Below are 13552 nucleotides of genomic sequence, written 5' to 3'. Positions count from 1 at the left end.
TGGAGTAAAAAGGAGACGTTTCATGCCGGGGACAGACTGATCCCTCTCAACGAGATGAATTCGGGTCAACAGTGTGGCAGGGAGTGTATGCACGGATCCTTCCAGAAAATCGTGGGATTGTTCGATAGGCTCTGCGAATAGAGGGATGAGAACAGATGAAATACAGGTAAAGGTTACAAGACATTAGAGGCAGAGTGTTACCACTGACCGTTTGGCACAGATTACTGGAAGTTGTCATGCACTTTTTTACCACTGATACCATGCAACAAACAACAAAGACTTGAAAGACTGGCGTGGTGTAGAGCCAGCGTCATCTGGGATGTGGTGCATAATACTACGGTATTCACTTGAAAGTCTCACTTCTGTCTGGGGCGGTCACAACGACTGAAAGGCAAGAAGTAGTAGAGATTCTCTAGTCCCATACATTTCCAACTCCTGGAATCATCATGCGTGGAGTTGCTGGCTAAGTTAACTGGGCTGTTTTGGTAATTGTTGGATGGAGAGTGAACAGTCGCCAGTATGTGACAAGAGCGGTAAACCCTGCTGTCATATCCTTCAGCAGCAGGATAGGAAATATCATGTTCCAGCAGGATAATGCACGCTGAAGTTCGAAGCACATACGCCTTGAAAAATATCCGAATGCTTGATTGTTCTGCTCATTATCCTGGTTGGTCACCCACAGAGCTTGTCTGGGATGTGATGAGACTTTCATGCTAGCCTCCACCCAGCAATCTTCATGATCTGACACAGCATATGTTTTGTGTATGGCAAGGAATTCCTCAAGATGACATTTGGAGGCTGCTTCCACGCAATAACGAATACAAGAGTTTATTCCTGTCTGCGGGGTCACATTTCATACGGTTTTTGATAACAGACATATTCCGAATGAATGAAACTAGTTATTTAACACCTGTCATGTGATGAACGCAACGAAGGTACAAGATTGGGGAATAGGTTCCCATATATGTGAATGACTAGAAGATTTCTTAAGTAAAAATACCCAGTATATTGTGCTCGAGGGCGAGTGTTCGTAAGAGCCAAGGGTATCATCAGGAGTGCCCCAGGGAAGTGTAATAGGACCGCTGTTATTTTCTATTTACACACATCATAAAAAGTTTTGCAACACCCCAGTTCCCAGAATTCCTGAAGATAGACATCGACTGTGGGTATTGTATCACAGACGCAGTCCCTTTGACTGTTCAGAGGTGTCACTAAACCCACCCAAAGATGTAAACAACCATGTATGAGCAGCGCCTATTACACGGACGGGATCCGACAGCCGATCAGTTCCAGTCATTTCACCAGGAAGGAAGTACACGTCTCGTGTTGTGTGTAGTTCAACCGTGCCTAGACGGTCAATACCGCCGTTGGATCGCGTCCGCATTGTTACTTTGCGACAGGAAGGACTCTCAAGAAGGGAAGTGTCCAAGCGTCTCAGAGTGAACCAAAGTGATGTTGTTCGGACATGAAAGAGATACAGAGGAACTGTCGATGACATAGCCTCGCCCGCCCAGGCCGCCCAAGGGCTACTACTGCAGTGGATGGCCGCTACCTAAGGATTATGGCTCGGAGGAACCCTGACAGCAACAACACCATGTTGAATAATGCTTTTCGTGCAGCCACCGGACGTCGTGTTACGACCCAAACTGCGCACAATGGGCTGCATGACGCATAACTTCACTCCCGACGTCCATGGCGAAGTCCATCTTTGCAACCACGACACCATGCAGCGCGGTACAGATCGACCGCTCAGGATCGGCATCAAGTTGTCTTCACCGATGACTGTCGCATATGCCTTCAACCACACAATCGTCGGAGACCTGTTTGGAGGGAACCCAGTCAGGCTGAACGGCTTCGACTCACTGTCCAGCGAGTGCAGCAAGGTGGAGGTTCCCTGCTGTTTTGGGGTGGCATTATGTGGGCCGACGTACGCCGCTGGTGGTCGTGGAAGGAGCCGTAACATCTGTACGATACGTGAATGTCATCCTCCGACCGATACTGACACCATATCGGCAGCATATTGGCAAGGCATTCGTCTTCGTGGACGACAATTCGCGCCCCAATCGTGCACATCTTGTGAATGACTTCCTTCAGGATAAGGACATCGCTCGACTAGAGTGGCCAGACACGAATCCTATCGAACATGCCTGGAATAGATTTAAAAAGGCAGTTTATGGATAATGTGACCACCAACCACTCCGAGGAATCTACACCGATTTGCCGTTGAGGAGTGGGACAATCTAGACCAACAGTGCCTTGAAGAACTTGTGGATAGTACGCCACGATGAATACAGGCATGCATCAATGTAAGAGGACGCGCTACTGGATATTAGAGGTACCGGTGTGTACAACAGTCTGGACCAACACCTCTGAAGGTCTCGCTAAATGGTGGTACAACATGCAATGTGTGGTTTTCATGAGCAACAAAAAAGGCGAAAATGATGTTTATGGCCGGCCGCGGTGGTCTAGCGATTCTAGGCGCTCAGTGCGGAACCGCGAGACTGCTACGGTCGCAGGTTCGAATCCTGCCTCGGGCATGGATATGTGTGATGTCCTTAGGTTAGTCAGGTTTAAGTAGTTCTAAGTCTAGGGGACTGATGACGTCAGATGTTAAGTCCCATAGCGCTCAGAGCCATTTGAACCATTTTTTTGATGTTTATGTTTATCTCTATTCCAATTTTCTGTACAGGTTCCGGAACTCTTGGAACAGAGGTGATGCAAAACTTGTTTTGATGTGTGTAGATAAATGACTGCCAGACAGGGTAAGGGCAGTTTGCGATGCTGTGATGCACGAGAAGGGGTCGGTGTTGAGTGAATGTAGGAGCATACAAGATGATTCAGACAATATTTATAGCAGGCGTGAGGAATGGCAGCTAGCTCTGAATGTAGAACAATGTATGTTAATGCAGATGAGTGGGAAAAAGAAACCCACAATGTTCGAATGCAACATTTGTAGCATGGTGCTTGACGCAGTCGTGTCGATTAAATATGTAGGACTAACGTGGCAAAGCAATATGAAATGGAATGAGCATGGAAGGACTTGTAGGCGATTGGTCGACTTCAATTTATTGGAAGAATTTTAGGAGAGGAGACTGTATATACGACACTAGTGTGACCCACTGCTCTTTGAGTGTTTCAGATCTGTACCAGGTCGGATTAAGGAAGACTTCGAAGCGATTCAGAGGCGGGTTGCTAGATTTATTACCGGTAAGTTCGAACAACACAAGTATTTCGGAGATACTTCGGGGACTCAAGTGGAGTCTAGTGGCTAGCGTTGCTGCTTCTGGATCACAGGGTCCCGGGTTCGATTCTCGGCCGGGTTGGGGATTTTTCTCCGCCCGAGGACTGGGTGTATGTGTTGTCTCCATCATTTCATCATCATAATCATCATTTGTGACAGTGTCTCGATCGGACTGTGTGAAAAATTGGACTGCGTAAAAATTGGGTCTTTGTACGGGCCCTGATGGCCGAGCAGTTGAGCGCCCACGAACCAAACATCAACATCATCCTCAACTCAAGTGGGAATCACTGGAGGGAAAGCGACGTTTTTTTCGAGGAGCACTACCGAGAAAATTTAGAGAACCGGCATCTGAGGCTGACTGCTGAACGATTCTGTTGCCAGCAACGTACATTCCGCGTAAGGACCACGAAGATAAGATCAGAATGATTAGCCCTCGTAAGGAGGCATGTGGACTGTTGTTTTTCCCTCGCTGTGTTTGCGAATGGTAACGGTACAGGGTATCCTCAGCCACGCACTGTACGGTGGCTTGCGGAATATGCGTGTGGGTGTAGACGTAGAACATCACAGATTTTTATAAATGTTGGACTTGTGCTTCAGGGTGTAATACTACACTATTCCGTCAGTGTATAACGCGAATCAAGAGCTGAAAATATAAAAAAACGAATATTTTTTGACAGCAGGAACGATTTGTGTTTGAACTATTGGATAAATATAACTATGGCAAATTCAAATACGAGACTTATAATTAGATTAAATGGAAAAATCCCGAGGAATTGCAATTCACACACGTAAGAGGTCTCTTAAACCGTCGGCACACGGACCGTTCTTTCGAAAATCAACGTTAAGTGTGCCGAGTACAACGTGCTACTGGATGCCACTTGTGCATATGGTACGTGTGCCTCAACGTGGTACCGCAGTTGCAGAGGCGTTCGTCGGCTGTATCTGGCTCTCACAGCACACTGCATGCGAAATGGATGGGAGAAAAATTCCTCCGTTAGTTCTATTAAAAGGCACATATCCTGCCTTGTCCAAATGCTGGTCATATTGTTCTGCTTGTGGTACACATAAATGAAAACTTCGATATCAATGAACATGTTATAAAAAGGAAAGTACGATATACTGCCAATAAGCGTATCAACTTATGAACGTTCCATTACAAACAGTGCGATAGAAATTTATAATAATTCTCCACACAAGATAAAAATTATTTCATCAGTCTCACGGTGCAGTAAAATCCTAAGGTCGTTCTCACTTGATCAGTGTTCCTATTCAGTACTGCAAGCTTTACAACATGTTGTTGTTGTGGTGGTCTTCAGTCCTGAGACAGGTTTGATGCAGCTCTCCATGCTGATCTATCCTGTGCAAGCTTCTTTATCTCCCAGTACCTACTGCAACCTACATCCTTCCGAATCTGCTTAGTGTATTCATCTCTTGGTCTCCCTCTACGATTTTTACCCTCCACGCTGCCCTCCAATGCTAAATTTGTGATCCCTTGATGCCTCAAAACATGTCCTACCAACCGATCCCTTCTTCTAGTCACGTTGTGCCACAAACTTCTCTCCTCCCCAATCCTATTCAATACCTCCTCATTAGTTACGTGATCTACCCACCTTATCTTCAGCATTCTTCTGTAGCACCACATTTCGAAAGCTTCTATTCTCTTCTTGTCCAAACTAGTTATCGTCCATGTTTCACTTCCATACATGGCTCCACTCCATACAAATACTTTCAGAAACGACTTCCTGACACTTAAATCTATACTCGACGTTAACAAATTTCTCTTCTTCAGAAACGATTTCCTTGCCATTGCCAGTCTTCATTTTATATCCTCTCTACTTCGACCATCATCAGTTATTTTACTCCCTAAATAGCAAAACTCCTTTACTACTTTAAGTGTCTCATTTCCTAATCTAATTCCCTCAGCATCACCCGATTTAATTTGACTACATTCCATTTCTCTCGTTTTGCTTTTGTTGAGGAGAGGGCTTTTTGGGGAGAGGCTACAACCCTGTCTCACTCCTTTCCCAACCACTGCTTCCGTTTCATGCCCCTCGACTCTTATAACTGCCCTCTGGTTTCCGTACAAATTGTAAATAGCCTTTCGCTCCCTGTATTTTACCCCCGCCACCTTCAGAATTTGAGAGAGAGTATTCGAGTTAACATTGTCAAAAGCTTTCTCTAAGTCTACAAATGCTAGAAACGTAGGTTTGCCTTTTCTTAATCTTTCTTCTAAGATAAGTCGTAAGGTTAGTATTGCCTCACGTGTTCCAACATTTCTACGGAATCCAAACTGATCTTCCCCGAGGTCCGTGACAACACGTGAAGTACAAAATATGAAACAAGAGAGTGCACAGTATCTTACGGCCAGTAGTTGAGGCTGTCTTGCAGATTAGGTCAATCGAATTAAATCAGTCCTCGAAAAGTGCTCACTTTTATTTACGTAACATTAAATATTATACAGGGTGACTTTTTCCAGCGTGTGCAAACTCTAGGGACTGATCGATAAGAGGATACAGAACAAAAAAGGTCTAATAAACTTATATCCGGAAATTCATGATTCTCTTGCTACAGATCATTTATTCAATCATAAATTGTTACAATACTGCGGTCTAATACGCGCTGTACCATGCAGCACAGTTTCTGTATGTGTTGATAATGGTTTCCATGTGCCTCAACGCATGCTTCTACGCACCGTAGCATGTTCTGTCCCACAGGTTCACATTGGCCAAGCTACATCCGAGCAGTGTCGAAATGCGCTGCAGACGAATGTTGAAAATCAGGTGGACTGATAAAGTAAGGACTGAGGAGGTTCTGCGCAGAATCGGAGAGGAACACTGATAAGGATAAGGGACAGGATGATAGGACATCTGCTAAGACATGAGGGAATGACTTCCATGGTACTAGAGGGAGCGTAGAGGGCAAAAACTGTAGAGGAAGACAGAGATTGGAATACATCCAGCAAGTAACTGAGGACGTAGGTTGCAAGAGCTGTCTGGGAAGAAGAGGTTAGCACAGGAGAGGAATTCGTGGCGGGCCGCATCAAACCAGTCAGATGACTGAAGACACACACAAAAAGAGATGGCATCATGTGACGTAAGTGGCGGGCGTCCTTCCATCTCCCTGGTCTACCTTCAAAGGCACATTTAGAATATCTCACGTGCTAGAATAGATATTGCTCTGGACGTTCGGAAAGAATCCAAAACATGCTTTTTCCACGCTATTACGTCAGAAAATCGGTAGGCTGAACGTTGACGTTCGAGCGTATGCTCCGCGTGTGGACGGCTTTAGAAGGTCCTCGTTAGACCAGTTCTTCAGCACTGTTCGTGAGTTTGCGCCTCACCTAGTTGGATTAACTAATAAGATGAGAGTGAGAACATATCTGCACTAATATTCACGTGTTTTTCTTGTGGGCATGAAGAGTATTACGAATATTAGGAATAAACTTCAGTGGGAGACATTACCAGAGAGACGATGGTCATAATGGAAAGCCGTACTCACAAAATTTCAAGATCCTACGTTCCAGGACGAGTCTAAAAACGTATTGCTTCCTCCAAAATCCCAGAAAAACAGAATTAATCTTTCAGTCTGTGTCGGTGTGCGCACTGTTTTAAAACTCTTGCAGATTGAAGCCGGCCCTTGTGACCGCGTGGTTCTAGGCGTTTCAGTCCGGAACCGCGCTGCTGTAATTTCGAATCCTGCCTCGGGCATGGATGCGTGTGATGTCCTTAGGTTAGTTAGGCTTAAGTCTAGGGGACTGATGATCTCAGACGTTAAATCCCATAGTGCTTAGAGCCATTTGAACCATTTTTGAAGATTGAAACTGTGTGCCGGGTCGAGATTCGAACTTGAACCCTAGCGATGCTCTTACCGACTTAACAGTTCAGGCACGACTGGCACTCTTACTGCCGTACCGTAACATCTGTGAATGGAGTAGGTGGGGACAGGGGAGAGGGGTTAGGGTGGTACATTATAATGCTGTGACGAAAGTCATGAGGTGCCTCCTGACATCATGTCAGATCTTTTTTTGCCTACCGTGGTGCAGCAACTCGACGTGGCATAGTCTCAACAAATTGTTGGAAATACTCTGCAAAAATACTGATTCATGCAGCCTCTGTAGCCGTTCATATTGCGAAAGTGTAGCCGATGCAGAATTTTGCGCACGAACTGACGTCTCGATTAAGTCACATAAATGTTCAGTGGGATTCATGTCGGTGATCTGCGTGGTCAAACCATTCGCGTGGATTGTCCAAAATATTCTTCAATCCAATCGTAAAATTTGCTGCCCAGTGGCTTCGCGCATTGTGACCCATAAAAAGTCAATGGTTGTTTGGGAACATAACGTTCATGAATGGCTGCAAATGGCCTTCAAATAGATGAACATCCAGGGGACCCAGTCCATTCCATGTAAACACAGCCCACACAATCATGGAGCGTGCACAGTGTCTTGTTGACATCTTTGGTCCATGGCATTGTGGGGTTCTGCCACACTCGAGCCCTGCCATCAGCTCTCACCAACTGGAATTGGAACTCATCTGACCACTCCAAGTTTTTCCAGTCGTCTAGGATCCAACCGATATGGTCTCGAGCCCAGGAGAGGCGCTGCAGGTGATGTCGTGTTCTTAGTAAAGGTACTCGCGTCCGTAGTATACTACGACAGCCCATTAAGTCAGAATGTTACCGCTCTGTCTTAACTGGTAAGTTCGTGGTATGTCCCACATTGATTCCTGCCGTTATTTCACGCAGTGTTGCATGTTTGTTAGCACTGATAACTCTACGGAAATGCCGCTGCTCTCAGTCCTTAAGCGAAAGCCGTCGGCCACTGCGATGTCCGAGGTGAGAGGTAATGCCTGACATTTGGTATTCTCGGAACAGTCCTGACACCGTGGATCTCGGAATACTGAATTCCCTAACAATTTCCAAAATGGAAAGTCCCCTGCATCTAGCTCCAGCTGGCATTCCACATTCAAAGTCTTTTAATTCCCATCGTGCAGCTGTAATCACATCGGAAATCTTTTCACTCGAATCGCAGCTTCACCAACGTACTGCTCTTTCATACATATCACTATGAGATGACTTTTGACACCTCAATGTGTATATGAGGGTCACTCCAAAAGAAATGCACACTGTTTTCTTTAAAATCCATCTTTTATTCTACATGTTTGAAAGTTTTTCAGTGTGTAGGTACATCCTTTAGGAACAATATTTTCATTTCTCCACATAATTTCCATCCCTCTCAACTGCCTTTAGCCATCTTGGAACCAGCGCCTGTATACCCGCACGGTAAAATTCTGGACCAACCTGTTGGAGCCACTGTTTGGCAGCGTGCACAAGGGAGTCATCATCTTCAAACCTTGTTCCACCAAGAGAGTCTTTCAGTTTCCCAAAGAGATGACAGTCATATGGAGCCAGGTCAGGACTGTAAGGCGAGTGTTTCAGTGTTGTCCATCCGAATTTTGTGATCGCTTCCATCGTTTTTTGACTGACATGTGGCCGTGCATTGTCGTGCAACAGCCAAACAGCCTGCTTTTGCCGATGTGGTCGAACACGACTCAGTCGAGCTTGAAGTTTCTTCAGTTTCGTCACATATGCATCAGAATTTATTGTGGCTCCACTTGGCATGATGTCCACAAGCAAGAGTCCTTCGGAATCGAAAAACAACCGTAGCCATAACGTTGCCAACAGAAGGTGTCGTTTTGAATTTTTTTTCTTGGGTGAATTTGCATGATGCCACTCCACTGATTGCCTCTTCGTCTCTGGTGAAAAATGATGGAGCCATGTTTCATCGCCTTCTAACAACCCTACCACAACAAAGGTCAAAATTTAATAATGAAGGTGGTGTTGCTCACGCTGCTAAATACTGCATTTTCGGGCAACAACAGTCATATTATGTGGCAGGTGTCATTAGAGCACAGTTAATAAAGTCATTTCATGTAATAATGAATAAACTAGGCACTCGTCTTTTCGTGTTTCCCACGCTGGTCTCGTTGTAAAATTATGGCTCAATCGTCGAAAATCTAGGTGGTGATGATTCCAAGCTCGGATGCAAAGAGGCCTAGGTTTTATTCTGCGATATTCAAAAGTTTTGTAGATGCGCTTCACAAACCATTCTTGAAGATTACACTTTTGCAGGACAATGGTGATGTAAAAAAGTAATCAGCACTCCGAATTTAAGTTACACTTCTGTTTTATTACTTTTGCTGCAATATCACGTAACACACAAAACATCACTTCACAATACAAAACATACTTGAAAACATCTTCCTCACTGTTCAAGTTCACATTTTATAAGCTGACTACAATATGCGTCTTTCCAACATGACGTCCAAGACTTGACTTTCTCAAGTTCCGACTCTCTAACAAATCTAACTAATAATCGATTACGCGCCCAAAAATCAGAGTTACAAGTGCGTCAAAGATCATAGTGACAAAAGAAAGAATACACATAAGAATAATATCATTGCAATATAAACATATCGATGTATCAAAATACCTCTACATTAATGAAATCAAATCTGAATGTTGTCTCAGAAATATGCTAACTACTTTACAGAAACACAGTAGAATATTGCTGGTTTCGAGAGGTTCAGGTGAGGTGCCGTAATGATTGCGTAATTCAAGTACCATTACAACCTGTCACAATTCTTCCAAGAAATTCATCTCCACCATTCTCGTACTGTTGCAAAAGTCCGCTGCATACCGTTTTTCTTGTTTCTTTGTGAGCTACTGTCAACACCCTGGGACCCCACCTGGCACAAACCTCTTTTAACGCCAACATTTTCAGTATTCTGCAGACACTTCCTTCCCCTATCCCAACGTAGCGTCACAATTTGTTCACTGTGATGCGTCTGTCAGCAGTCACCAATTCGTTAACTCTCTGCACATTGTCTGGAGTGTGTGCAGCACGAGGCCTGCCGCTGCGAGGACAATCTTCAATATTGCCGTGCCCGCTTTCATCACGTAACATGCTTGCCCACCCTGCGATCGACAGCAGCATCTCCATACACCTTCTCAACCCTTTGTGGATGTTTCCCACTGTCTCGTTTCCACAGCACAGGAATTCTATGACAGCACGTTGCTTCTGACGAACGTCAAGTGTAGCAGCCATCTTGAAGACTAGAGAGCCTGTATAGGGAGAGAGTGGCCAACCGAACGATACGGCGGCCATTTTTCTGCCAAACTGCGGGCGGGACTTTTGAATGGCCAGTAGTGGAATAGTGCAGTACACACTCACCGAATCAAAAGCACAAGACAATATGGCGAAATCATTCGTTAACTGCCTTTGATTATAAGAATAATGTGTTATAATAATTTTCACACAGCCAATTTACAGGTTTGTTTTCAAATTTAACGATGTATATTGCAAGTTGTTTTATATGTAGTAAAAAGCAAAAACGACTTACTTCGCATAGATAAGAGTACTTGGTTGGTTTCCACAAGGCTCCTGTTTGATTTACGTCAGCCCTGTTGACTGTGGCTCCCATTGCTTTCGTCTTTTTTCATTGCATGGAAATGCTAACATGCGAAATTCACCTTCGTCTCTATTGGAACAACCAAATGCAGCACAACCTGGCATCGTTTACGAACGTCTGGAGAACGAATTGCAAATGTCAAAAAACAATACTGTACAATTATTAACGTGTTTACTTCAAATATGTACGCCTACCGACTTCATCACAAAACGCTTCATTATTTCAACTCGTATTTAAGATCGCAAACGCTAATTACGTACTAAAAACGATATACAACTAAATCGAACATGCATGCACAACGCATAACAAGTCTCTCAATAATTCAAATACTTTTTAATCGTTTCCAAAAGTCATCTGAACTTCAATTCAACTCAAAAGCACGGCGAACATAGGAAGCGCGAGAGACATTTGGCGCCATTTTTCTCCCAAAGCTAATCAACCAATCACGGGCAACTTCACCTATGGCCACTGTTGTGTACATAGATCCGCGTAGTCAGCGCGTACACAACTTTCCCAACAGAGCGCGCCGTGCTAAGCACAACAGCGTAGGCGCAGCGCTCGTCCATCTCTGCACTACGAGATGGCGCTGCCTTAGAGACGGACCAAATTCTGCTTCCGCCGATCCGCGTATTAATATGTAATGCAGCCAATGAGATTGCTGCTAACGTAGAACCTTTTCTCCTCGCGAATCACACTCGCGCTGTGATACCTGAACGCTCGAGGCATTATAAAGAGTGTACAGACCTCCGATTAGTCAATCTGCACCAGTATGTACCAGTCTGCATTAGTCTGCATTTGTCTGTACCAGCCAATAGTCAGGTTTCAGTCTGCGCCTAATAAGATTATCATATTCCTGTACATAGGCATGAAGAGAAATGTATAGACACTTTGTCAAGTATCAGAGATATGTGAGAATAAGATTAACGTACCAATACCAAAGGAACTCCAGATTGTCAGTTGTAAACAGCACCCAGAATCTAGTTACGTAATGTCTATACTTTTTATTATTTTAATAAATATCTGTGAAAATTAATCAAGTTCTGTTTAAAGTTGGTCACTGTCAATCTGCTACTCTGAGCGCGCAAGTGGCATTTCTATCGTCTGACCTAACGGCAGAAACTAAACACGCCGCGATAAGACCACGAGACATATTGCTGACACTCGCCTACTTCGTTAGAGCGACAAGTCAAGTAATCTGATGGTGTGTGTACCGAAGGTCTTAACAGTACGCACACCACAGCCACTCTCTGTGTATACAGGCTCTCTATTGAAGACATGCTAACGGCGCCACTCACGGGAACAGGTTGAACTAAGTTTGAAAACAAGCGGGAAGGATGCATCTACACACTGTAAAACTTTCACACATGCGGAATGAAAACTGTATTTTTACAAAAATAGTGTGCATTTCTTTTGGAGTGACCCTCGTACCCTTCGTCATGCGACATACAGTCCCTTGAAGAGTACAGATTTAGTTACAGAAAAGACGGCGTTTCCGATGTTGACAAGGGAACCTCCCCATCGCACCCCCCTCAGATTTAGTTATAAGTTGGCACAGTGGATAGGCCTCGAAAAACTGAACACAGATCAATCGAGAAAACAGGAAGAAGTTGTGTGTAACTATGAAAAAATAAGCAAAATATACAAACTGAGTAGTCCATGCGCAAGATAGGCAATGTCAAGGACAAGGTGAGCTCAGGAGCGCCGTGGTCCCGTGCTTAGCGTGACCAGCTGCGTAACGGGAGCTCGTTGGTTCAAGTCTTCCTTCGAGTGAAAAGTTTAACTTTTTATTTTCAGTTTGTGTGACAAACTGTTATGTTTTCATCACTTTTTTGGGAGTGATTATCACATCCACAAGAAAACCTAAATCGGGCAAGGTGGAAGAATCTTTTTACCCATTCGCCAAGTGTACTAGTTAGGTGGGTCGACAACATATTCCTGTCATGTGACGCACATGCTGTCACCAGTCTTGTATAGACTATATCAGACGTGTTTTCCTGTGGAGGAATCCGTTGACCTATTACCTTGCGATCAAATGTTTTCGGTTCCCATTGGAGAGGCACGTCCTTTCGTCAACTATCGCACGGTTTTGCGGTGGGGTCGCAAAACACCGACACTAATTACAGTGAACAGAGACGTCAATGAACGAACGGACAGATCATAACTTCGCGAAAATAAAGAAAGTAAAATTTTCAGTCGAGGGAAGATTTGAACTAACGACCTCTCGTTCCGCAACTGCTCACGCTAACCACGGGACCACGGCGCTCCTGAGCTCTCACTCCCCTTAATATTGCTTATCTTGCGCATGTACTACTCAGTTTGTATGTTTTGTTATTTTTTCATAGTCCCACACAACTTTTTCCTGTTTTCTCGATTGATCTGTGTTCAGTTTTTCAAGGCCTACCCACTGTGCCAACTTATAACTAAATCTGAGGGGGGGTGCGATGGGGAGGTTCCCTCGTGAGACGTCCGAGCGCCGGTGATGTCCACGAATCCAGCGTCCTCAGGCGCGCTCGCCGTCGCCGTCGCTCTGGAGGCCAGAGCGGAGCGCGCGTATCGATTGGCGGCCCGCTGGAACGTCCGCAGAAGTTGGAAGTTTGGCGGCCGCCCCTCCCGGCCGACGCGGCCCCAGCGCGGCCGCCGCACGCCGGGCACAGTGCCGCGCGCCGCTAAAACTCGAGCCCACCACCAACCAGCCTCGCCGCACGCCGCACGCCGCAGGCGCCACCTGGTGAGTAGATTCGACTCGTCACCTGGCCACCTATTACAGCATGGCGCGCTTCGCCGGAGCACCGGCCTGCTCTTCCTACGGCTGTGCTTCCCGTAGCTTTGCAATCTGAATTCC

This window comes from Schistocerca piceifrons, chromosome 1, assembly GCF_021461385.2.
Source record: "Schistocerca piceifrons isolate TAMUIC-IGC-003096 chromosome 1, iqSchPice1.1, whole genome shotgun sequence".
Classification (NCBI taxonomy): Eukaryota; Metazoa; Arthropoda; class Insecta; order Orthoptera; family Acrididae; genus Schistocerca; species Schistocerca piceifrons.
Note: the sequence above shows the minus strand (reverse complement) of the source record.